The 24,837-nt window shown below is 36.7% G+C and overlaps 2 long non-coding RNA genes across 15 annotated transcripts in view; both read left to right on the top strand.

The window, feature by feature from the left end:
* Positions 1–5,350, top strand: part of LOC102151640 — a 379,776-nt gene extending 374,426 nt beyond the window's left edge. For all 12 annotated transcript variants that reach the window (XR_005374662.1, XR_005374654.1, XR_005374653.1 and 9 more), the window contains one exon: positions 5,107–5,350. This is a non-coding gene — a long non-coding RNA (uncharacterized LOC102151640). The remainder of the gene's footprint in view (positions 1–5,106) is intronic.
* Positions 5,351–14,111: 8,761 nt separating this feature from the next.
* LOC119864638 overlaps positions 14,112–24,837 on the top strand; it is an 80,361-nt gene continuing 69,635 nt past the window's right edge. For all 3 annotated transcript variants that reach the window (XR_005374665.1, XR_005374666.1, XR_005374664.1), the window contains exon 1: positions 14,112–14,195. This is a non-coding gene — a long non-coding RNA (uncharacterized LOC119864638). The remainder of the gene's footprint in view (positions 14,196–24,837) is intronic.

Here is a 24,837-nt window from a genome sequence, read left to right as displayed (position 1 = left end):
TCCGCAATTTTGGGAAGAGTAAGTGCCAAGAGGATATGGGCAAGATACCAACAGCTTGAGCTAAGTGTTACATGAGGGTAGTATGGCTGGAAGAAGTTGCTCTTTAATTATATAGCACTGGAGAGGGAGGGTGTGTTTATTATAGGATAATGATCTTAATCCAAAGGACTTGGAAAATTGTGCATATGGGAATTTCATGAAAATGGTTGTCTGTCTTCTGGGGATTAAAGAAAATTAATGCTCTTTCTATACCGCAGGCTTGTTTATGTTCAGACCCATCCAAACTCATGTTGTTTTTCAACTACTTCAGTGTAAATGCTCATAGGAAAATGAATCTTTGAGTGTTGTTGAAAAACCATTAAAAATGCTGCAATTTTTGTGAAACAATTTGGCAAGGGTAAGGTTTGTTGGGGGAAATGAAAAACAGTTTTGAGGCTGAGAATTTTGTATTTCCTCACAAACAAGTTTAATGAAAAGTAAAATTATTTCTTCTCTTTGGCTGAGTTAAAATGCTTAAATGTTTTCTGTGAGCAGTAAGTGCAAATTTTCTGATAGATCACAATGTTTACCCTTCCAAAATCTATTCTCCACTAGAGAAACCCAATTATTAGGATGAAAGTGGTATATAAGTAGAATTGTTTTCACAGTGTCTATTGAAAATTTGAAGGAAAGCACTCCTTATTTTTAAATCTGGAGAAAGACATTAACTGTCCTTTATCAAGCTATTTTATTTATGTTCAGGAATACTTTGGTCATAGTCTTTCAAAGGCACAAACATCAATTAGCTGAACTTGAAATCTTTGCTACAAACAAGACTGTTCACATTTTTTAAAAAAGTAATTGTAGTACAGCTAACGTACAGTGTTATATTAGTTTCATGTGTACAATATACTTATTCACTAATTCTGTACATTACTCAGTGATCATCATAAGTGTGATTCCACATGTGAATGAAATCCTGTGGTATTTGTCTTTCTGTAATTGCTTTATTACCATTATGCCCTGTATCTATCCATATTGTTGGAAATGGCAAGATTTCATTCTTTTTTATGGCTGAGTGATATTCCACTGTGTGTGTGTGTGTGTGTGTGTGTGTGTGTGTGTGTGTGTATCTCCCATTGTTATCCGTTCATCTGTAAATGGACATCTGGGCTTCCAGAATTTGGATATTGTAAATAATGCTGCAATAAGCATAGGGTCACATACATCTTTTTAGATTACTGTTTTCATATTCTTTGGGTAAATACCCAGTGGTGGAACTACTGGATCATGTGGTAATTCTATTTTTAACTTTTTGAGTAACCTCCATCCATACTCTTTTCCACAGTGCCTGTGCCAGTTTGCATTTCCACCAAAAGTGCACAAGGGTTCCTTTTTCTCTACATCCTCAACAACATATGTTGTTTCTTGTGTTTTTCATATTAGGGCTATTCAAACTCTTGATTTGACCTATAGCACTGCATTTGTAGGAGACAATAGAGCAGGATGATAGAAAATTAGCAATAGTGTCTTATTTGTAATTTATTTTCCCATAAGCAAATTATAAAACGTAATTGCTCTAGTAGTATAGTTTTAATTTACTCAAATTAGAATGTTTACAACATTCCCTTTTTCTTTTTTTAATGAACTTTTACTGGGTACGAGCTAGAAATATCTAAGTAGTGTTATGAGATTAAACTCTTTATTTGCTTTATTTTGCTCTTCTAATGAAACTTCAAAATCTCTAGTCTTGACTGGAAGGCTTATACTCTAACTCTTACTTTTTTGTGGCTTTGCCTCATAACTCTCTTCATCTTGACTATACTTCACCTTCTGGACCTTCTGCCTTTTCAAACTCTCCCTTCTCAGAGTTTCTGTGTATGTTCTATCTTCTGTTATTCTCCACCTCCTTCTTCCTACTCATCCTGTTTGCCTGCCCTTTCCATCTGTCCACCATCCTGTTGGAGCACACTGCACTTTCCCTTATGGACCTTAATATCTTTGAAGTTAAAAAGTTATTTGTAAGATAATTTATTTCATGTTTGCTTTTCTCCCCCACAAGGACTATTCTGTTCAAAACCTATCCTAGTGCATCATACAATGGTCAGCATCAAGTACATATTATTAATAAATTTCCAGTGAATAAATGAACAAATGGATGACTTAAGAGATGTTGACCAGTTTACCTGCTTATTATCTATGTGTCATTATAAGTTTTATCTGATTTAAACATGGGGTCTTTCCTGTCATGTAAAGGCTTGGTCAGTTCTACTAAATCATATGTTGTCAGATTTGCCCTTCAGGAAAAGTCTCATAGATTTATTCTTGAGGTCCATCTTTACTATTTACATCAACAGCTGAATTGCTCATTTTGTGATGGTTCAAATACCCTGTTTCACTATTTCTCCATGTGGGCACCGCCTTATCATCTTTGCCCTGGCATAATGTCCATCTCTTATAACCATTTATTGAACTAATGAACAAGAAAGGAAGGCTGAACTTTCCAAAATTCAAATATCATTTACAGATTGGGCTATCTTCTGATAAACTTTCAAGTTTTAGATTAGACCAAATAAGGAATTAATCATTCATTTACTTTGATGTCTTCTTGAGGCAAAGAGTTAATGAAGGGAGTTTGCTTTAGGGATGTATGGCCCGCATGTCTAACATGATTAGCAGTGCTTGAGGGACTCAAGCTCAACCAAGGTGCCTAGAAGGATGATCAGCTGGACAGAAATCACCAAGGCAAGGTGAGGGTGTCTTGTCATTGATTTAATGAAGGAGACAATTCAAATGGAAAATTCAGGAAGAATAGAAATTACCACATTAAACTTGCATAGATTTCTATTAAGGAGACTATTTATCTGTTATACATCATCTCCTCCCCTTTTAATGTGAGATCCATGTTAATTTTTGGCTTTCTACCTCTTAACTCTGTATCATGCCCTCCATAGGACACTCAGTAAATGTATAAAGTAATTCTTTTAGTGCAATCTGGGATCTCCAGGCTTCTGATAAATTTTAAAATAAGAATTTCAATTCTTTCAGCAAAAAGTTAAAATATTTTTGTATTTTTCCTGAAAAAGCATGTTTTTCATTTGACCTGAAATTTTTGGATGATGCAGCCAACAGCATTTTACTTGAACTAGGTATAGGATCTGTCCCATCATGATATCTGAATGTCTGTCTGTTTAATTCATTCATCCATCCATCCATCCATCCATCCATCCATCCATCCATCCATTATATGTATGTGTCTAAACTGTATTCAATGGAAATTTTTTGGCTAAGACAATAAGGTACTGAGAAAAACATTTAATGTGTGTGATTTTCTGCTCAACATCCCCCCGTCTTGTGACAAATTCTGTTTATCCTTCAATTTTGTCTTACAGTTTTATGTTCTTTGCCACTTCCTTAGTCAAAACCACCATCATTCTGCATCAGGGATACTCTCACAACCATCTGATTACTATCATCCATCTGTGCCTCTCTCGACGCTATTCTCAGCACTAAATCCAGAGGGACATTTTCAAATCTCAAATTCTCTCTTGTTATTTCCTTTGCCTAAATGTTTCCAAGTCTTCCCATTTCACTTAGAATAAAGTTCAAAAACTAATTTCTTCAACCACTTTTTCACTGGACTTCCTATACCCCATGTTGGAGCCATGCAAGCTTCCATTCCACTTTTAAGCTTTTGCATATGCTGTTCCCTTTGTCTGGCATGGTCTTTCCTCTGATCTTTACCCAGTTTACTTCTATTCACCTTCAAATCTTAGTTTAGCTCTGAATTGTCTGACTAGAATCCTCTCCATCATATACACATTAATCCATTCTCCTCCAGGAGTATATGTGTGTGTATCTGTGTGTGTGTGTGTGTATTTGAAATTTTGCATTTTTTTGGTTATTTAATTGAATCTCTCTCCCCACTAAAATGGATGCTGCAAGAGGTCTGAAACAGATTTTCTGGCATTCTCCTGGAGTATAGCACACAGCCCTATGAATGGCACATTTATATATATATATTTTAAATATTTTATTTATTTATTCATGAGAGACACAGAGAGAAAGAGAGAGGCAGAAACACGGGCAGAAGGAGAAGCAGGCTCCATACAGGGAACCTGACGTGGGATTTGATCCCCTGTCTCTAGGATCATGCCCTGGGCTGAGGGCAGAGCTAAACTGCTGAGCCACCCAGGCTGCCCAGCACATACATATTTGATAAAGCAATGAAGTTTATTCCCACAGAGAAACCAAGGCCATCATGGGATACAGGATCCATCTTTTCCTAAAGAACAGTTCAAAGGATCCTAGTTCAGTTGCATCAAGTTAACTTTTTGTTCTGATTGGATTTTCCATGCCAAACAACTCTCAGTTGTAATCTCCCTTGTTTGTAATCTAGTTTCTATCTGTAGACTTTCTTTGCTGTCCTGGAGTCCTGCTTTGATACTCTCCCCTGTATCTCATGAACTCAGTATGTAGAAGCTGCTTTATCCCATCAATCCTGCCCAATGATTGAAAGTCTGCTGTTTATTGTAGGAACACCCTTTCTTGACTACTCTGTCTGCTACTCCTTGTTAGACCTTCCTTCGATAGGAACTCTCATCTGCCAAACTTCTAGGATGTCATATCAATCCCATTAGCTGGATTTCTTCTTCTAGTTTTCATTGCCAAAGCTGAGGCTTCCAAATATATGCTCCATTCTGGAAAATAAATCCCTTTTCCAAATGCTGAGTGTGCCAAGAGTGGCCTAGTTTGCTGTCAACTGAGCTCCACATCCATCAAAACATGCTTCAGATTCTTCATTTGTATCACGTTTTAATAGTTTCTCTGCAAGTCAACATGACATTCATTTGGACTCATCCAAAAAGAACAGCATGTTCTCTTTGATGTTTGCATTTTTAGAATAAATGACTTTTTCTCCCTTAATTTCTACTTTTGGAATCTTAACGAACATCAAGTTTTAGAGACAGTGACCTTGTTTTCAAGTGTAGGAATTAATTACTTTAAAATGTCACTGTTAAAGGAATTATCAGCACTCTGTTCTTACTCATAAATTGCCATCAATTAAAATCTCACAAAAATTATATAAATTTCTTCTAACAAAATGTCCTACTATTTTATGTGCAGAGTGTTTCATGGTGATCCTGGGACAATAGCATTGGACATCACTTGAGTTGGAGGAAGATGATTCTTAAAAATCCATATTCTAGGTCCTGCCACAGACCCAATGGATCAGAATCTACAAGGAACTTGAAATCTACATTTTGAGCAGCATTCCAATGAATCTTAGATACATTGAAATAAAAAAAAAAAAAGATATTTTTTTCCTTGAGCACTGAAGTCTGGGGATAGAAAGAGCTGGCACTCTGGACAAAGGCAAGTATATTTGTTTTTTTCATTCTATGGACTATACTGATAAAATAAGTACATTATAAATAATACCTTAAAGGAGACATTTTAAAAGGAGGAGAGAAAAGGTTAGTAGAAAAAAAAAAAAACTATATTTGTTTGCCATATTCCACAGTATATCATTCTTACACCCCACAGGATGTGAGTACTTACTTTGGAAACTACTTCTAGAATTGCCTTGTGTCCTGTTCTAACAGAGAATTAAGCTAGATGTGCACCAGGATCAGTTTTGTTGAGGGATTATCAGGGGAAATCCAGGTGTAGGGAACTTTGAGGAATGAATCCTGGGCATGCAGGAAACAGGTCCCAGGTGAAGTGGGAGGTCAGAGGTGACACAAGGAAACACTGCTGATGGAACGATTGTATTTGAAGAACTAGGGAGGGAAACCACACCACATCTTGCATAATTAAGCTGGTATGCCATCTTATGTGTACCCCCTCTGTCTTTTCTGGCCCCCTGTATTATGCTGCTCAACGTGTATGTAGTCGGAGGGCTAATGCCAAACCACAAACTGTTATTGGCCCATGATAAGATGAGTATAGAAATTGAGAGTAAGTTTTGAGAAATGTTTAGAGCAGTGTCTAGTAATTTATACTCCTGTATTTTACAGAGGTAATGGTCTGCAGTGGATTGGGGATTAAACAAAAACTGCAGGCTGTCCCCTCTAGGTAGTTTGAGAAATACTGCCTGTGGTGATGTATGGGGCTGAATTCCCCCTCTCCTGGCCTTCTATGTGGCCACTAGAGGCCAGAGCATGGGCATCTGCCTTTCTCACCTCAAGGAGTTTGCCTGTCTTGGCCTATTGGAGGACACTGGTACTGAAGAGCAGTTGTGACCTTGGGCACCAATCTGGCACCTCTCTGTCATTCATAAATTGAGATAATGGAATCAGACAGTCAACACACTGTCCTAGGTTCTAATTTCCTATCATGATGTGAGGGAATGAGTGTCTCCTTCCCTTATAGCTGCATCTCCCAGGAAAGTCAGGATTATAACCAGTGAAGCATGAATCCTGTTCAAGCACAAGCAATGTTTGAAGAAAATTAGTAGCCACATTGCCGTTTATTATTGGCCCAGCTCCTGATAACATGAAGACAGATTTCTCTTCTTGGATGTCTTCCTAATTACATCCTGCATACATGGCTATAAGGGAGAAAGGGTCAGGGTGGTTTAGATATTGAGGGCAATACATGTGGAATCAGACGGTGTAGTGTCAGACCCCAGCATTTGGTGACCTAAAAGCTCATTTTTCCTGATCCTGAATTTCTTACTTTGTTCAGTGAACAAATGATTCCTATCTAGTGGGGTTTCAGTGACGATTAAAGGAGATGATTTTTGTAAAGCACTTGAAGGCTTATAAAACCTTTAAAATACATTATATTGTTATTATCATGCTTTTTTATTCAATAAATAGTTGAGTACCTGTCATATGCTGTGGATTATACTAATTATTGAGTTAAATCAAGCATGATCCCAGTCCCAAAGGAGCTTATGATCTATTCAACACCAATACAACTTACTTTCAATGTACTTCGTATTTCCAGCCATACTGTAAACTCCATATAGTCGGGGAGTGCCTCTGATCCATCTCTAAATCCACAGTGTGTAGCTAGTGCAGGCATATAGAAAGTGCTTAAGAAATCCATGCTTAAAAAAAAAAAAAAAGAAAAGAAAAGAAAAAAAAAGAAAAAAGAAATCCATGGTTAAATGAACTGTGAATGTGAATTCTATTCCCTTACAGTCTTGGTTTGGTTTGACTCGTTGCAAGGATTCAAACACAGGTCATTTATTTAGAAAATGATTTCAAGTAACAACTGTAGGGGAGTGGAGGAGCAAGACAAAGCAGAAAAGGAAGCTAATAAAGGGGTGTTTTGTTCTACAGCAGACTTCTCCCTGGGGGCAACTGGCACGTAATCCTGCTGGGGACGTGTTGGGAGGTAGAGGGACAGGAGAGCTAGGTTATTTATTCATCAGCCATGATAGGTTAAGAGCTTCTTTGGAGTGGGTATTAATCTTCCAGTGCCTCTGGCTTCAATGATGGCAGAAGTCCCCAGGCACAGGATCACAGGGACTGGCAGTTAAAAGTCAGTGTGCTTGCATGAAAATTGTAGGTGCCAAGAAAGCAAGGGTAGGACACCCACCTTGTCACTTTGCTTCTCAACTGATATCCCAGAAAATTTCCATGCTCAATCTTTTCCCTCTTCTTCACATTGAGAATGTCTACAATATATTTATTGCTGAACTCAAGTCTGCTATCTTCCCTAAGTCTTCTCTGAGTGCTCTAGCGTGCATTGTTTCCTTCCTCCTCTCAGCTACTTGTTCACTTATTATTATTTTTTTAATAGCATTTCCTGTAGCACAGACACACAGATAGTTATTTTAATGCTGTGTAGGTGTCTCACCCTCCCACTTCAGTGTGAACTCTAGAGGATAGACCCCAGGATTTATTCATCCTCTGTTCTTGTACATTGTCCAGAACAAATGAGACTGCAGTAAATTGAATTTGGGACCAAATTTAACTTGTAGGTAAGACTGTGGATTTGAGTGACTCTGCATGCACTTTTTCTAGCTGTATCTTCTGCTCCGACTTGACTAAATCAATTTGCAATTTTGTTGATTCCAAAGTATTTCAATAAGAATAATAGTACAATCACCACAGTGGGTAGCTCCCAATGATTAATAAGCACTATGTGACTGGCATGGTGCATTTAATATATTCTCTCATGTAATCCTCCCAACAAAAATAGTGTCACCACTTTTCAGATAAGGAAATGGTTTAAGTCATTAAAGATTTACATAAAATCATATAATTAGCAGAAGATTATAAACATAAACTCAGGACTAATCCAGACTTTTAATGATTATACTATAGTGTTTTCCGAGTTTAAGAAACAAAAAGAAATGCTGAAAATAACTAATTTATTGATTCATTCACCTCTTAGTCCAATTGTCCAACTAAGGAAACACCCAAATTCACATGAGTTTATATTGTCTTTAGACTTGGTTAGTCAAAGAAAATGAGGCTCATTCTTGAAACACAAAAATGCAAGAACTGTCTTGGTGATCCTTCAATGTCTAAGTCACCACCTTCCTATTTTCTCTGTCATTCAGTCCTCCAAATCCAAGGATGTTCTATCTAGTTGAAAGACTACAAAAAATTGCTTCTGACATCACTTAGTTTCCATAATGATTGGTTCATGCCTAGACATTGGTTTTGATAAACACAGGAAAACATTTCGTTGTAACATAAACAACATATACAAAATATTCCTTATACATGTCGGGAATATTTTCTCCCCTGTCCCTGAGGCTCAGCCTAGATGAAACAGACCCTTCTTTCGTCCTCAGCTTTCCTCTCTCCCTTGTAGGTTCTCTCCCAGCCCTCTCTACCTAAAGAATTATTGTTTACCTGTGGGAGGCCAGAAGCCTTGCTGTCACTCATTGCACATGTTCTCAGATCTATGGTCCCTGCCAGGACTTAAACTCTTAAAAGGCAAAGCTTAGAGTTTTTGTTGCTGCTTGTCCTTCCCTTCCTTGAAGCAAGGAGTACTGATGTTAGCCTTATCTAGCTGAATGGAGGAAAGGCTCTTGGGTATAAGGTAATACAAGATCAAAAAACTGCACCAGGGATCCCTGGGTGGCGCAGCGGTTTGGCGCCTGCCTTTGGCCCAGGGTGCGATCCTGGAGACCCGGGATCGAATCCCACATCGGGCTCCCGGTGCATGGAGCCTGCTTCTCCCTCTGCCTGTGTCTCTGCCTCTCTCTCTCTCTCTCTCTCTCTCTCTCTCTGTGACTATCATGAATAAATAAATAAAATCTTAAAAAAAAAAAACTGCACCAGTTAATATTTCAGAAAAAGAAAAGCCTATGTTTATATGCTTCTAGATATGTTTATATGTGTATGTGAACATGAGTGTTAAGTCTTTTATTGCTGTTTATTTTTTTTTCCATGCCAACATATCAGATTATTGGTCCTCCTTATTCTGGATAGAGAATGAAAGGCAAAAGTAATTCAACAAAATCATAAACTGCTTAATTTCAGTTTTGCGTGGCTTGTTGAACTGTTATAGAATCAGCTGCTTTTTCCCACAGGCCTTATTTTTGTACTGTTCTGCTAGTGTGCAAATGCATTGACCCCAAGTGTTTTCTAAGTATGGAATTTGGAGTTCAGTCTTGTCTGAAATTTCATTAGAAGACTGCCTGATTAGCCTGAATCAGAAACTGCCTTCCAAATAGTGTATTGGAAAACATTAGTGAGTTGTCTAGAATTTTCTAAAAGGAAGACATAATTTATTGATTATCTTCTGAGAATTTTTCATGTTGCAATAAATAGAGAATTATAGTGGCCTTGTTTGAATAACTGTAATTAAGATCTCTTTGTTGTTTTGGTGATAGACCCCTACTTACTAGATTTCTGAATAGAAAAACCTGACTTGGCAAACTCTTAAGTATGAGGAATCACAGAGAGATATGCCAAGATGATTTTATTTCTTATTTTTTATTTTTTCTTAAGTACATTCTATACCCAATGTGAGCTCAAATACATGACTCCAAGTTCAAGAGTTGCATGCTCTACTGACTAAGCAAGTTAGGCACCCTGCCAGGATGATTTAAAAAAAAAGAGTTATACATGGTTTGATGATTTTTTTAAGCTGCAGTATATAGAGGAATTTGTTTCAGACATAAACTTAGTATTTTCTGTGTATAAGTCAGGCCTTTGAAGTGGGCATATTTTGGCCCATTCTGTAGTACTGCATAGGAAACAATTTGAAAATAACAATTTAGTTGTACCTCACTGTATTGTATTCAGTAACTAACAAGAAAGGCCTGTCACTCACTACTCACCCCCACAAACATTTACTCATACCTGGGCATACCATGCACCTGGATACATACTTCTCTTTCAGGACAGCTTTAGCGCAGGCCCTGGGTGAGTGTTTCTAATAAAATGATAAGAGTCCTAGCTCCCAATCCCTATCACAGGCATACTTCTGCACTGGTTTTATCTACCCAACATTCACGGCTATTTTTAGAATCATTGACTTTGACCTCATCAGGGCTTGTTAATTGAATGCTTACCAGTGCTGAGCTTGGTGTATTCATTGTTTCGTTCGGTAGTTACATACATCTTGGACTGGCAGCTATTGTTATGATATATACTTTGTAGATGAGGAAACTAACGCTCTGAAAACTTAAATGATTTGATCTGGGCTACACAACTGATAAGCAAGTTGAGTATCCTGTACTTTCAAACTTTCTGCCATTTTGCTTTGACGTAATTACCTAAAATGTAAAGACTAGCACCCAAGTTCCTTCACAGTCTATGACCTCTCTTCCCTACCTTGTGTCTTGAACAGATTTACACACCTCCCTGTTCCAGTTTGTGAGATATCTATTATTTGTATGCATAAAGACTTACTCTTATGTATATTTTGGTAGAGCAAGAATATCTGGATTTGAGTCATCTTTGGTAAGATAGTTTTCCAGTGAGGGAAAGGAGTTAAGAACAAGGTTACTGTGGGTTAATTCTTTTTTTTTTTTTTTTTTAAAGATTTTATTTATTTATTTGATGGAGACAGGGACCACAAGCAAGAGGAACAGCAAAGGGAGAAGGAGAAACAGGCTCCTTGCTGAGTAGGAACCCAATACAGGACTGGATCCCAGGATTCTAAGAACCTGACCTGAGCTGAAGGCAGATGCTGTGCCATCTAGGTGCCCCTAAGCAGATTATCATTCTTATAACCTTTGTTATCTGACCTCTTTTCCATTGAAATTTTAATTTTATTTGTGTTTCTCTTATGGAAAGGTGTTTCAGAGAATATGATCTCTGTTCTAGTTTCTAGAACAGGGTGAATGTTATTAGTAACTGAGGTGGTAAGGAAAAGATATTCAAATTCTGGGTAATGAGATATGAAAGTAGTGGAGTAGATTTCCTTTACTCTAAAAGGAATGTGTAGTATTGTATGCTTGGTAAATTACTTTAAAAATACATCAACATAGAGTGATATGGTTTTGTGTGTATGTGTAAGATAACTTTTTTTTATTTTTAAAGAGAGAACACATGTGCAAGCAGGAGGTGAAGGGCGGAGGAGGAGAGGGAGAGAGAAATCTTAAGCAGGCTCCATGCCCAGCCTAAGGCAGGGCTCAACCTCACCACACGGAGATCATGACCTGAGCTGAAATTAAGAGTTGGATACATAACCAACTGAGCTACTCAGGTGCCCCAAGATAACTTTACTCTATACTTTGATATGCCTCTAAGAGAAATCCACACTATCAAGGGGACTGTGTAATTAATTCAAATATTGTTACTGACACATATATATTAAGGTTTGTTAGTTTTTAAAGGAGATGTTAGAAATAACCTTCATTGGTGATTGGCACATGTGGTTGAGAGATGATACAAGTTCCTTTACTATTGCATGAACACAGTAAAGAAACTAGACAGTCCATATGTCTCATAACCTTGTAATAGGATACACAGTCTAGATCTCTGTGCTATCCCTAACATCACAGAAAACTCCGCCATATAATTTGACTATATAGTTGGCTAGTCACGCCTTCAAAATATTATTGAGTTTACCACCTTGGAGAGAAGTTGTCATCAGAATTACTGAAAATAAAACATAAGGACCTAAAAGCTTTTATAACTGTTTTTTTGTGCCTCATTAGTGATATTGTTAAGTTAAAGTAGTCCTGGGCTAACCCAGTTTGGGATCTCTTGTTATTTAAGATTGTTTCTCATGGGCCAAGTCAATTTTGGTTGGGTTTATTTGTAGCCAAAAGCATTCTGATGTAATGTTTCTATAAGCAGCATTGACTACTTTGTGGAGCTCAATGCAAAATGAAATCAGATCTCCTTACTAAAAAGATATTAAGAATTTCAAGACAGTGACAGTAGAATATTAAACTAAGAGAGGGATCCTCCTAAGTACAGGGTCATGTGAAAGCCTCCACTGTGAGGAGCTTGGGTGGGATGTTTCCCAGCCAATTGGAAGGGAAAATTTAAATTGATAGGAAATCACACATTGGGAATTAGAATTTGTTATTCCCTCTTGCCTTGTGGATGATTTCTGAACTAGCTTACCTAAAGGAAGTAAACCACATGAGAGGAACAAAAACAGCTGTTTCTAAGCCTTTGAAATGTTATGACTCTTTTTTCAAAAGCAATCATTTCCCTAGGTTGACCAGATGGAGCAAATATAAGCTTTCTTAAAATCTAGTATGCCTCAGTCTCATGGTTAAAATCTATTGGGATGCCTGGGTGGCTCAGTGGTTAAAGCATCTGCCTTTGGCTCAGGGAGTGATCGTGGGGTCCGGGGATCAAGTCCCACATTGGGCTCCCTGCATGGAGCCTGCTTTTCCCTCTGCCTGTGTCTCTGTGTCTCTCATGAATAAATAAATAAAATCTTAAAAAAAAAAAAAAAACCTATTATTCTCAGTCTCTCAGAAACCTGAGCAACTTAAATGTCTTTACCTCATAAAGACCTACCATTCTTCTAATAAATATGAAAACCAGAAACTACATGATTAACCTCATGAGTACCATTTGGGGTGACCAGCTACAGTTAGAGATTATAAGAGTTAATTTTTATAGCCTAGAGTAGACTTTCAGCTAGCGTATCTTCTACTAGGGGGATAAAGCAGTAAGATTAGTCATGTAGGTAAGCTTAAAGAAGGCAAATAAAGCAGGGCAAAATGCAACACTGTTTCTATACTTTAGTGTTTGTAGGTGTTAAGTATATACTTGGAAAGGTATGGACTGGCTCTTGTATTGACCTGTTAATGAGGACTATGATCCTCAGGATCTGAGAAAGTTAGATGATTTTTTAATTGAGTCTGGCACTTTTCCCATGACAAACTTAGCTATTTTTAAATCCATAAAAACTACCTACTTTGACTAGGTAGGTCTAGTCAATGAGGTGACTCATTGGTAGGCCTGAAACCAAGAGCTATCAGTTGTGGTGATTGATAGAGCAATTAACATCCTCATAATTTTAGAAGGTCTCCCAACATCCTAACCCTGACATTAAGTACTATCACCTGCTTGAACAAAAAATCATGACAAGGAATACTGTGAATTCCACATATTAAATATAAAATATTGCTCACATTTGAAATAATTCAATTTATTTGAATTTGCCTATTCTAAAAAGGTGGTACTTATTAGTTCTACAGAAAGTTTATGATGTCCATAATGCTTCAGGTAGCCCTTATGGTCAAGGCAAAAGCTTTCAGGTTGAGGATGGAAAATCTGTCCAGTGGGGAGAGTCCAGAGGGGGAGATTAGATATGATGAGGGCAAAAGGTATCAAGGGAAAGAAGGCAAGACTCAAGAACTTGTTTTTTAGCTAACACTTCCAAGTTAGGAAAGCTTTCTCAATACAAATTAGAATAATTGTATATCTCTACTCCTCCCCTCCACCAAATATAGCTCAATCCCTTGTAGAGAAAAATCCATCTATTTATTATTCTCCAATGCATTTGAGGCTTTTCTACTTCACTAGTTATTTTTCTCATACTATTCTTTTCAGAAATTCCTTACATATCCATTCCTGGGTAGTTCTAACTATTATGAAAATTGAGGCCATAAGACACCCTTTCTGGGAAACCTCTGAGCTAGCATTTATTTTGCATAGAAACTACATTTTCTTGTTTGGATATAACTGTCCCTATATCTTCCTGTGCTCCATTTTAAGGATACTCATTTTATGCTCCTAAGTAGACTCTAATTTCCTTGAAGAAAGGGGATTCCATCTTATGCCTTGCTATATGACCACCAGCTCTTGAATTGATGCTCCTATGTGGTAAGTACTCTGTAACAATTTCTTGAGTTTTGTTTGATGCTTAGAGATTAATGTGAATTATGGGCTACTTATGTCAGGTTATGAAAATTAGGCTAGTACAAAGACATAAAGTTCTGGGTGGGAGGATCTTAATTGTGACCCCTGGGAAGGGAGTGTTTGAGAAAGTATAGTTAGATACATAAATAATTCAGTGGAGAAATAGAGAGGTAATTAAAAGGCAAGTTAGAAAGAACATTTGGAAATTAGACTAATTTCTAGGCCAAAATATTTTCACTTCACTGTACTTTGTTATGATTAAATCCTCAGTACCTAAACCAGTGCTTGGCAGGTGTTCATTAAATATTTGTTGAATGAATGAATGGTGAGCAATGAATGCATCATAATGCTAGGAGCTGCTGGCAAAACCATTAACTCATGTTGGTGAATCATCTGAACATCTTCAATCTAGCCTATGTTTGCCCAGGAGTAAGTTAACGGGGTTAGGTCACAATCTTCTCAATGTCTTTGAGATCTTTCCCATGATCATTATGATTTCATACCTCGACACCAAGCATCATGAATACATGATTGGTAGAGTCTTCTAAAATAACTCCTCCTGCTTGTCAGAGTGGCTGAGATTTCACAGTTAAAAGGAACACTCCTTTGCATATTAGAGCCTTTTATTTCCTTGAAAATTTTCTATTAAATATCCATTTTAATTCTTTATTAGCTCACAGCTTACTGAGACCATTTTGGGCAATTATGTGGCCAAGCATTAGAAAAATGTCAGTGAGATAGAGTAGTAAAGGATCAAGCCAGGGAACTGCCACTGGCTAGCCTGGAATAAGGACAGCGTACAGTCAGGCCTCAGCCTATGGGTCAGAGGTTTGCAGAGAGTGAAATTTGAAAAGGGATCTCCAGGTCAAGATTCACTTTTGGAAGCTGGAGAAACTCTCAGTGTATCTCTGTTTAACTCTAACAGCAATAATTGAATTTCTGTTCAAACTAAAATTCATTGTTGAGGATGTCTGTGAATAAGAAAAACTATTCTACTTCATCCTTTATCTTTAGAGTAGAATCACTTTTCCTCGAGGTTAGGTTTTAAGGCAAAATTGTATTCACTTACCCTTTAATGTTCTTGAGCAAGTGCTCTGTTGGAGAACAATGTAAGCAATATTTAGTCAAGAACAGCCAGGTTTTCTGTAAGTATTGGAATGAATCATATTTTCTTTGACTGCCAGCTGATGGAGCTGACTTGTGTACTTGAGGACCATTTTTTTCCCCTGAAAAATAAGTTTCATTAAATGCTAGCATCACATTTCTATGTCATACTCAATATAACAAGATGTTTATACCATGAGAGTTGTGTAGGGCCTGAGACTCAGTGGAGAACATCAGACTCAGGTTCTCCCTGGGGTGTGTGCTCACTGAGGGGAATGGTGGTATCTCAAGACCACGACATTTGTAGACATTGTTCTTTACCTCTGTCTATCTCATTTTCCTCTTTTTCAATCTTTCTCTCCTCTCTTCCCCTCCCCTCCTAACACTTCCCCTCCTTCCCTCTCTCTCTCCTTTTCTTCCCAAACTTATATAATGAAATAACTAAATTGGCTAAAGGAAATGGGCAGAAGATACTTGCTTACTTTTTTAGTGCCATGCTTTTCTGAATGTCACAGAATGTCTTCTAAGTATCTGCCGTTCAAAGACCATGGGTTAATTTTCCATTGCTGCTATAACAAATTACTACAGAGTTAGTCACTTAAAATAACACAATTTTTTTATCTTATAGTTCTGTAGGTCAGAAGTCCAACATGGGGTTCACTGAGCTAAAATCAAGGTGTCACCAGGAATGTATTTCTTTCTGGAGGCTGGAGAGGACAAGGTGTTTTACAGGCATTCTAGTTGTTGGCAGAACTTGGTTCCTTTTAGTTGTGGGACTGAGCTATCTGTTTCTTTGCTGTCACCTGTGGGTTGATTCCAGCTTCTCCAGGCTGCCTTGGCTTACTGGTTCATGACCCCCTTCCTCCATTCTCAAAGCTGGCAATGGCAAAGGAGTCCTGCTTACACTTCGAATCTCTTCTTGCCTCATCTTCCATCATTGCATCTCTTTCATGGACTATACTGCCTGTCTTCTACTTTAAAGGGCCCACTTGTTTACATTGGATCCATCTGGATAATTTAGTATAGTCTCCCTAATTTAAAGTCTGTAACTTCTGTGCCTGGGTAGCTTAGTTGGTTAAGCATCTAACTCTTGATTTTGGCCAAGATCATCAGGCTCCATACTGGAGCCTGCTTAAGATTCTCTCTCTCTCCCTTTCCCTTTGCCTCTTCCCCTTCTCTCTCTCTCTCTCTAGAAAAAAGAAAAAGAAAAAAAAAGAAAAAAAAAGTCCCTTTCAACACGTAATGTGACATAATCTCAGGTTCCAGGGATTAGGATGTGGAAATCCCAGAGGCAGGGTGAAGTAGAGTGGGGAGAGGAGAGGTGTTTTCCTATCTACCCTGGGCCACCTGAAAGGAGTTGATCATTTTCCTTTATCCTAAAATCCAGGGAACTTTCATACTATTAGCTTCTCTAAGGAATGATTTTTCTGGGTTGCTACTTCCAGGAGATGGGGACCAGGAGAGGCAGGGACTGGAAATGGTTCTATGTCCCTCAGTGACCATACTTATCAAAGATAATGGATGAATTCAGTGTTTTTCTGGCAGTTAAGTAGCCATAATACAGTTCTATTGGAAGCATTATTACTGTTGGTTAGCTGGAGGATAAGAGTAAAAGCAGAGGTAAGCCAAATGAAGAAGTGCTAAGTCTGTTTGTTTTCAGGTACAAGAAGGGCTGCAAACTACTCAAATTTCCCCTATTTGAAGCTCAATTAACTAAACATTGAGTAGAAATGCAGTCCACCCTACTTTCAGAGCAATGAGCTCCCCAAAATAGCTCATTGAGATGTCCTAGCTCCTTTGGTGGGCTGCTGTTTTGACATTTCTAAGCTTGTAGTGTGCCTTTTATGTATTATAGTGTCTTGTCAAGGGACCAACAAAACCTTGTTACAATAAAGCTGATATATTAGCATCATCAAAAGTACATTCCCTTGGTTATTCAGTCACTTGGTATAAGTAATTAACTCCACTTTTCTAGATGGCAGGCTAGTTTTCAAAGTCAGAGACACCCACCGTTGGTTTTGAATGCAGTTCCTTGCTAACAGAACAGATAGAAATGAGATACAGGGATGGTGTCATTGGCAAAGGCAGAGAATTCAATCCAGGTGACTTGTGGGTGCTAGGGATTTGAGCTGGTTCAATTATTTTTCAGTTTCCTAACCAAACTTGTCTATGTATCAACAAGCAATGCTTTGAAATCTGACATCTTGTTCAGGGTCCTGGGCCTCATGAGTACAGAGGAAGTGTCTCCAGTTAATATGAGATTCCAGGAAGACATGGTGATGGCATGAAGACCCTTTTACTTTGCATCTCAGGAAACCTAAATCTTTGAAGTAAAAGTGAAATTTTTAAGAGATAAATTCAATCATATCACTCTTCTGCCTCAATCCCTGTAATTATTTTTGTAAAACCTGATAACTTTACTTGGACCTCCAGTGCCTTAAGTCAGTGCTACTTGAAGTGTGGCCAATGCCAGTCCATAAATTCTTACCAGTTTTCTACCTGTCCCACAGTAAAATCAACAATGTCACTGTGGCCTATTTAATCCAGTTGATACACACCCACACATATAGTAGTAACACATTTTCAATGAAGAAGGGGATACATTGACATATATACGTACCACACATACATGCATGTGCACATGCATATGTGTGTAGGTACATATATGTACATGTGCGAGAGTTTTTTAATTTGCTTCCCTTGTTCCCTTTATTCTCTAATGAAGGTCAATTCCAAAGTCACCTTTTCCTTTTCAGTGAAGCTTCTCTGGCCATCTATCTAAATTTTTATCACCTTCATCCTGTCTAACATTTGCTATTTTACTACCTTGTGTTTTTTTTTTTCTCCTTAGCACTAATTACTAATTATTCTGCTATGTATTTTACTTATTTTTGTTGTTATTGTTATTTATTTTTTTTGGCCTATAGAGGTAAGTGCTATGAAGGCAGAGATGATTATCTATTTTGTTGGATTCTGTATCACAGCTTCTAGAAATGTACCTGACGCATAGTAATGACTCATTAATTAATTAATTAATTAATTAATTCAAGTAATTACTTTTTTAAGATTTTATTTTTTTTAGAGAGAGAGAGAGAGAACGAGTGGGGGGAGGCAAATGGAAAGGGAGAGTGATAAGCAGACTCCCCTACTGATAAGGGGGCCCAAAGCAGGGCTTGATCCCAGGATCCTGAGATCATGACCTGAGCCTAAGTCAAACACTTAACCTACTAAGTCACCTAGGCACTCCTTAATAATTATTATTTTTTGACTGAAAGATTAAATGAATAATTGGAAGAATTAATATATTAAATAAATAGATAAATGTGAATAAATAATGGATCAATGTATAAAAGTAGATAAATGAGTAGATGGATTAGTGGATGAGTAAATGAATACACATTATAAAACCTCATGTTGTTTGTTTGTACAAACCTGAAGATGGAGCATCTGATCTGTGGTTTAAGTTGAGTGACTTCCTCCTCCAGTACTGCAGCAATGAGATATTTTCTTACAGATTAATCACCATATATGTGGGCAGATTGTCTCCTGCCCTGCTATGGAGCACATTTCCATCACTTAATAAAAGAGTAATCTATGATCTGAATGATGACAATTCAAGAATGTAGTTTTAGAGATAGGGTGCTACCCAGAAGATTGACTCATTATGAGTGAACAAAATCAAAGGAGTTGAGATTTCATACTTTAAAAAGACATAAATCATAGTGACTAATAGTTTTAGTCTTGAAATTACATGAGCAAACAGATCAAATCCTACATTTGTGTACCATCTATGTAGCCTCAGGAACATCACTTATCTTTTCTAAGCCTCAGTTTTCACATCTGTGATATGGAAAGAATTACTTTCTAGGGAGGCTGTGAGTATTAAATGAAATAATCTTTGTAAGGTTATATTTAAAGTTAAATATTTGTAAAATTAATACAAAGCCTGACACAGTGTAGTTACTTAAAAAGTGGTGGCTAGCTCTGCATTCTGTTTCTCTATACCCTCTAACTCTGCTGTCTGCAACTTTGGAGGAATGTGACATCTGTGATTTCCAAACTCGCTTTCCTTTTACTCACACCATTGAAAGATTTGTTTTGATTTATTTATTTTTCAGTTCCTTAACAGGACACAAGCAATCAAGTTTCCTAAAGTTTTGTACATGTATTGCTAGAGTTTTTAGATGTGTTTAGATACATTGAACGTGTTAACTCTCTGCCGTTGGCAGTAGTGGTCATATTTTATAGACCTGGAAACTAAGGCTTAGTGAACCAAATAGCTTGAAGGAAGTTGTGGAAGGCAAGTGGCAGAGAAAACCTACATCTCCCTTCCTGATACACCTTTTCTTTCTCCTACAGGAGTGGTTCTCAACCCATGCTGCAATTGCAAGCTCTTACAAATTCCAATGTCTGAGTCTTACAACAAGCCAGTTGATCTAGAATTCTGGCGTGGGGCCTGGACATTGTATTTTAATTTAATTTTATTTTCCCTAATTTCTTACTTTGAAAATTTCAAATGCACAGACCATTTGAAACAACAGTACCATAAATACCCTTCTCTTCCCCTAAAGCTATTGATGATCAGTATTTTGCCTTGTTTACTCAATCTGTTTCTTGCTGCCTTCCATCATCTTGTGTCTCTCATATGAATACACATACATATACACACTTGTTTCCCTCTTTTGTTTTCCTAGTCCATTTGGAAGTGACAGACATTATGTCACTTGACTCTTAAATATTCAGTTTGCACTTGCCTAGAACAAGAATATCCTCCTCCATAACCACACTATCATTTTTACATTCAAGTTATCTAACACTTAGAAAATAATATGCTTACTTTGTTTATTACACATCCAAATTCTGATTTCCTCAGTTTCAAAAATATACTTTACTGCTGTCTTTCTTTCTTCTTTTTTTTATTCAAGACCCAGTCAAAGATCACACATTGCATGTCATTTTCCTGTCTCTATCCCTGTAATCAAGAATACAGGTTGGTTGGGATCCCTGGGTGGTGCAGCGGTTTAGCGCCTGCCTTTGGCCCAGGGCGCGATCCTGGAGACCCGGGATCGAATCCCACGTCAGGCTCCCGGTGCATGGAGCCTGCTTCTCCCTCTGCCTGTGTTTCTGCCTCTCTCTCTCTCTCTCTCTCTCTGTGACTATCATAAATAAAAAAAAAAAAAAAAAAAAAAAAAAAAAGAATACAGGTTGGCAAAGTAGAGCACAGGACCAAATTTGGCCTACTACTTGGTTCTGTGTGACCTGCAAGGTGAGAATGTTTTTCACATGTTCAAATGGTAGAAAAAAAATCAAAAGAAAAATAATGTTCTGTGAATTATATAAAATCAAAGTTCAGTGTTCATAAATAAAGCTTTAATGGGAGATGATCATGCTCATATGTGTATGTATTGCCCATGAATGCTTTCAGGGCTGCAAGAGCAAAATATGAATAGCCATAACAGAGACCATAGGGCAAATCCTAAGATATTTACTGTCTTATCTCCTATAGGAGTTTGCTGACCCTGATCTGGAACATCCACTGACTTTTTAAAAAGAATCTATTTTTATAACTCTTATTTTAAAGAATTCAGGCTAGCTCTGTAGTAGAATCTTCTACAATCTGGAATTATTTCCTCCCTTTTAGATTCAAATACACATTTTGGCAAGAATTGAAATTGGTGATGTTATGCACTTACCCTTGCATTACATCAGGAGTAACTCAATATAGGTTTCTTTCATTAGTAGTAATGCTAGCTTGTTGTCCTGTAGCTCAGATAGTGTCTGCCACAACTCTTTGTTGTAAAGGCAACTTTTATCTTTGTAAATAATAATTACAAATAATAATTACTATTGTGTGAATGGTTTTGTGCATCCAAAATTCATGGGTTGAAACTCTAACCCCCAAGATGATATGGGGCTTTAGGAGATGATTAGGTCATGAGGGCAGAGTTCTCATGAACAGGATTAGTGCTCTTATAAAAGGTTTGATGCAGGTCCCTGCTTCCTTCTGCCATATGAGGACACAGTGAAAAGCGTGCCATCAATGAACCAGAACCTCTCATCAGACACCAAATCTATAGGCACTAAGACTTCCCAGCCTCCAGAACAGTGAGAAATAAATTTCTATTTTTTATGAGCTAACAAGAATCAGTATTTTATTATAGAAGTAGGAATGGACTAAGCCAATAATCAATGGGATATTTGATTTGTTGTTTTCCCCTAGCTTCTTGAGATTAAGGCTTGGCTCATTTTTTGAAGGGGGGATGGTACATTTAAAAAAATTCTAATATATTCATTTAAAGCTGTTAATTTGTATCTGTGCTCCAATGAGCTGTATTCTTGATTTTTTTAAAAGTGTTTTTAAGGATTACTTATTTATTTATTTATTCAGAGAGACAGAGAGAGAGAAGCAGTGACATAGGCAGAGAGAGAAGCAGGCTCCATGCAGGGAGCCTGATGTGGGACTCCATCCCGGGACTCTGGGATCACTCCCTGAGCCAAAGGCAGACACTTAACTGCTGAGCCACCCAGGTGTCCCTTCTTGATGTTTTTAAATGTTTTATTATCATGCCATGAAAAACATTTTCCAACTTTTATTTTGATTTCTTCTGTAGTCCATGAGTTGTTTAGAAGTGTATTGCTTAATTGCTTAGAGTTGGAGATTTTATTATATTTTTCTTATTGATTTCTGGCTTAGTTTATTGTGATTAGAGGAAATACTCTGACAAATCTCCATATTTACATTTTTTCTGAGGCTTGCTTTGTGACCCAGCCTTTGAACAATGTGTACTCGAAATTAATATGTATCCTATTGTTATTGAATATAATGTTGTCTTTGTGTCAGGTAAGTTTTGTCATTGTGTTTTTCACTTCCTTTATACCATTTATTTTTGTCTACTTGTTTGCTAGTTCTATCAACCATTAAAATATGTATATTAGTCTTCCACTGTGGTTGTGAGTGTGGCTCTTCTCTAAGTTCTGTCACTTTTTGCTTTATATATTTTTAAGCTATGTTATTAGGTACATAAAAATTTAGAATTGTGATAAGTTCCTTATTGATTGGCCATTCTATCATTATGAAACATACCCTTTTATTTTTAGTCATTTTTCTTGATGTAAAGTCTACCTTATCTAATAATAATGTGCAGCTATTGTGGTTTTAATGTTTTTATTTGCATTATATATTTTTGCATGGCATATTTTTATTCTCTTATTTTCAAACATTCTGCTTTTTTATAATAATTTATTTTTTATTGTAAAATATATATAACTTTTATGTTATATACTATTTTTCTTACAGTTTTTAAATGTACAGTTCAGTGGTGTAAAGCACATTCACAGTATTGTGCAACCAACACTATCATTCATCTCCAGAACTTGTTCATCTTCCTCAATTGAAGCACATTGAATGCGAACTCCTTATTGCCTCTTCCCCTAACTCCCAGCAACCACCATTCTACTTTCTGTCTCTGTGAATTTGAACACATTAGGTATCTTGTATAAGTGGAATCATACAATATTTCTTGATGTTTAATGGCTTATTTCACTTAGGATAGTGTTTTCAAGGTACTGAATACTTTAAAATCTGATGATCGCGCCCTGGGCCAAAGGCAGGCGCCAAACTGCTGCGCCACCCAGGGATCCCGAAGGTACTGAATACTTTAACATCCTGGCAGTATTAAGACTTCTGACCCATGAACCTGAATGTCTTCCCATTTATTGGTGTCTTCTTTAATTTCTGTCAGCAACATTTTTTTTAGCTTTGTGTTTATAGATAGTTTATCTCCACAATTAAGCTTATTTTCTTAGTATTTTATTCTTTTTGATGCTATTCTAAAAATTGTTTTGTTAATTTCCTTTCTGGGTTGTTCATTGTTAGTGTATAAAAATGTATATAGGTTTTGTGTGTTGATTTTATATCCTGAATTTTGCTGAATTCATTTATTAGTTGTAACAGGTTTTGGGTTTTTTTTTTTCCTTTGATGGAATTGTTAGGATTTTCTACATATAAGATCATGTCATCTCTAAACAGAGACAGTGCCATTTTTTTTATGGTTTAGATGTACTTATTTCTTTTTATTGCCTAATTGTTCTGGTTAGGACATCTAGTACTATGCTGAATAAAAGTAGTAAAAACAGGGTATTTATTATTATTATTATTAATGTATTTGTTTTGCTTTTCCAGATCTTAGAAGAAACGTTTTCAGTCTTTCATCATTGAGTGTGATCTTAATTATGGTTTTTTCATATATGGGCTTTTATTGTATTGACATAATTTCCTTCTATTCCTAGTTTATTGAGTGTTTTTATCATGGAAAGATGTTGAACTTTGTTAAATGCTTGCTTTGCATCAATTGAGTAGAGCATGGGATTTTCTCCTCCTTCACTCTATTATTGTGGTATATTTAATTTTTATATTTTGAACCATCATTCCATTCCCATTTGACCATTGTGCATACTCCTTTTAGTATGCTGTTGAGTTCAGTTTTCCAGAATGTTATGAGGATTTTTACATCAATACTCATAAGTGGTATTGATCAGTAACTTTGTTTTCTTAGAGTGTCTTTGGCTAACTTTGGTATTCAAGCTATGGCTAGTTGCATAGAATGAATTCAGAAGTATTGCCTCCACCTCAATTTTTAGAATATTTTGGAAAGGATTAGTGTTAGTTCTTTAAACGTTTGGTAGAATTCAACAGTGAAGCCACCTGTTCCTGGGTTTTTCCTTGTTGGCAGTTTTTGATTACTGATCCTATCTCCTTACTAGTTATGGGTCAGTCAGTTCAGATTTTCTATTTTTTATGATTCATTCTTGGTAGGTTGCATGTTTCCAGGAATTTGTCCATTTAGTCTAGGTTATCAAATTTTTTGGCATAATTTTTTGTTCATAGTATTCACTTATAATCCTTTTTATTTCTGCAAAATCAGTAGTAATGTCTTCTCTCTAATTTCTGATTTTAGTTATTTCAGTCTTATTTTCCTAGTTAATCTGCTAAAAGTTTGTCAATTTTGTTTATCTTTTTAAAGAACTAACTTTTGGTTTTGTTGATTTCTGTGTGTTTTTCTACTCTCTATTTCATGTGTCTCTGCTGTAATGTTTAATACCTTATTTAGTATTCCTGCTTCTAGAATTGCATTTGGTTCTTATTTTTCTAGTCCCTTTAGGTATAAAGTTAAATTGTTGATTCGGAATCTTTTTTTTTTTTTTTCTTTTTTAATGTAAGCATTTACAGCTTCATTTCCCTCTTGGCACTGGTTTTGCAGCATCCCTTAAGTTATGGTATGTTTTCTGAATTTTATTTGTCTGATGATATTTTCTAATTTATCTTATGATTCTTGTTTGATCCCACAGTTATTTGTATATTATTTAATTTCCACATACTTTTTAATTTTCTAGTTTTTCTTCTACCACTGATTTCTAGTTTTACTCTGTTCTGACTGGAAATGATGTTTTGTATGATACTTGATACTTTAAAATTTATTAAACAGTTGTTTCTTTTTCCCTA

Source organism: Canis lupus, chromosome 20 (assembly GCF_011100685.1).
Source record: "Canis lupus familiaris isolate Mischka breed German Shepherd chromosome 20, alternate assembly UU_Cfam_GSD_1.0, whole genome shotgun sequence".
NCBI classification, from domain to species: domain Eukaryota; kingdom Metazoa; phylum Chordata; class Mammalia; order Carnivora; family Canidae; genus Canis; species Canis lupus.
The sequence above is the reverse complement of the archived record's forward strand: the minus strand, read 5'-3'. Positions and strand labels throughout refer to the sequence as shown.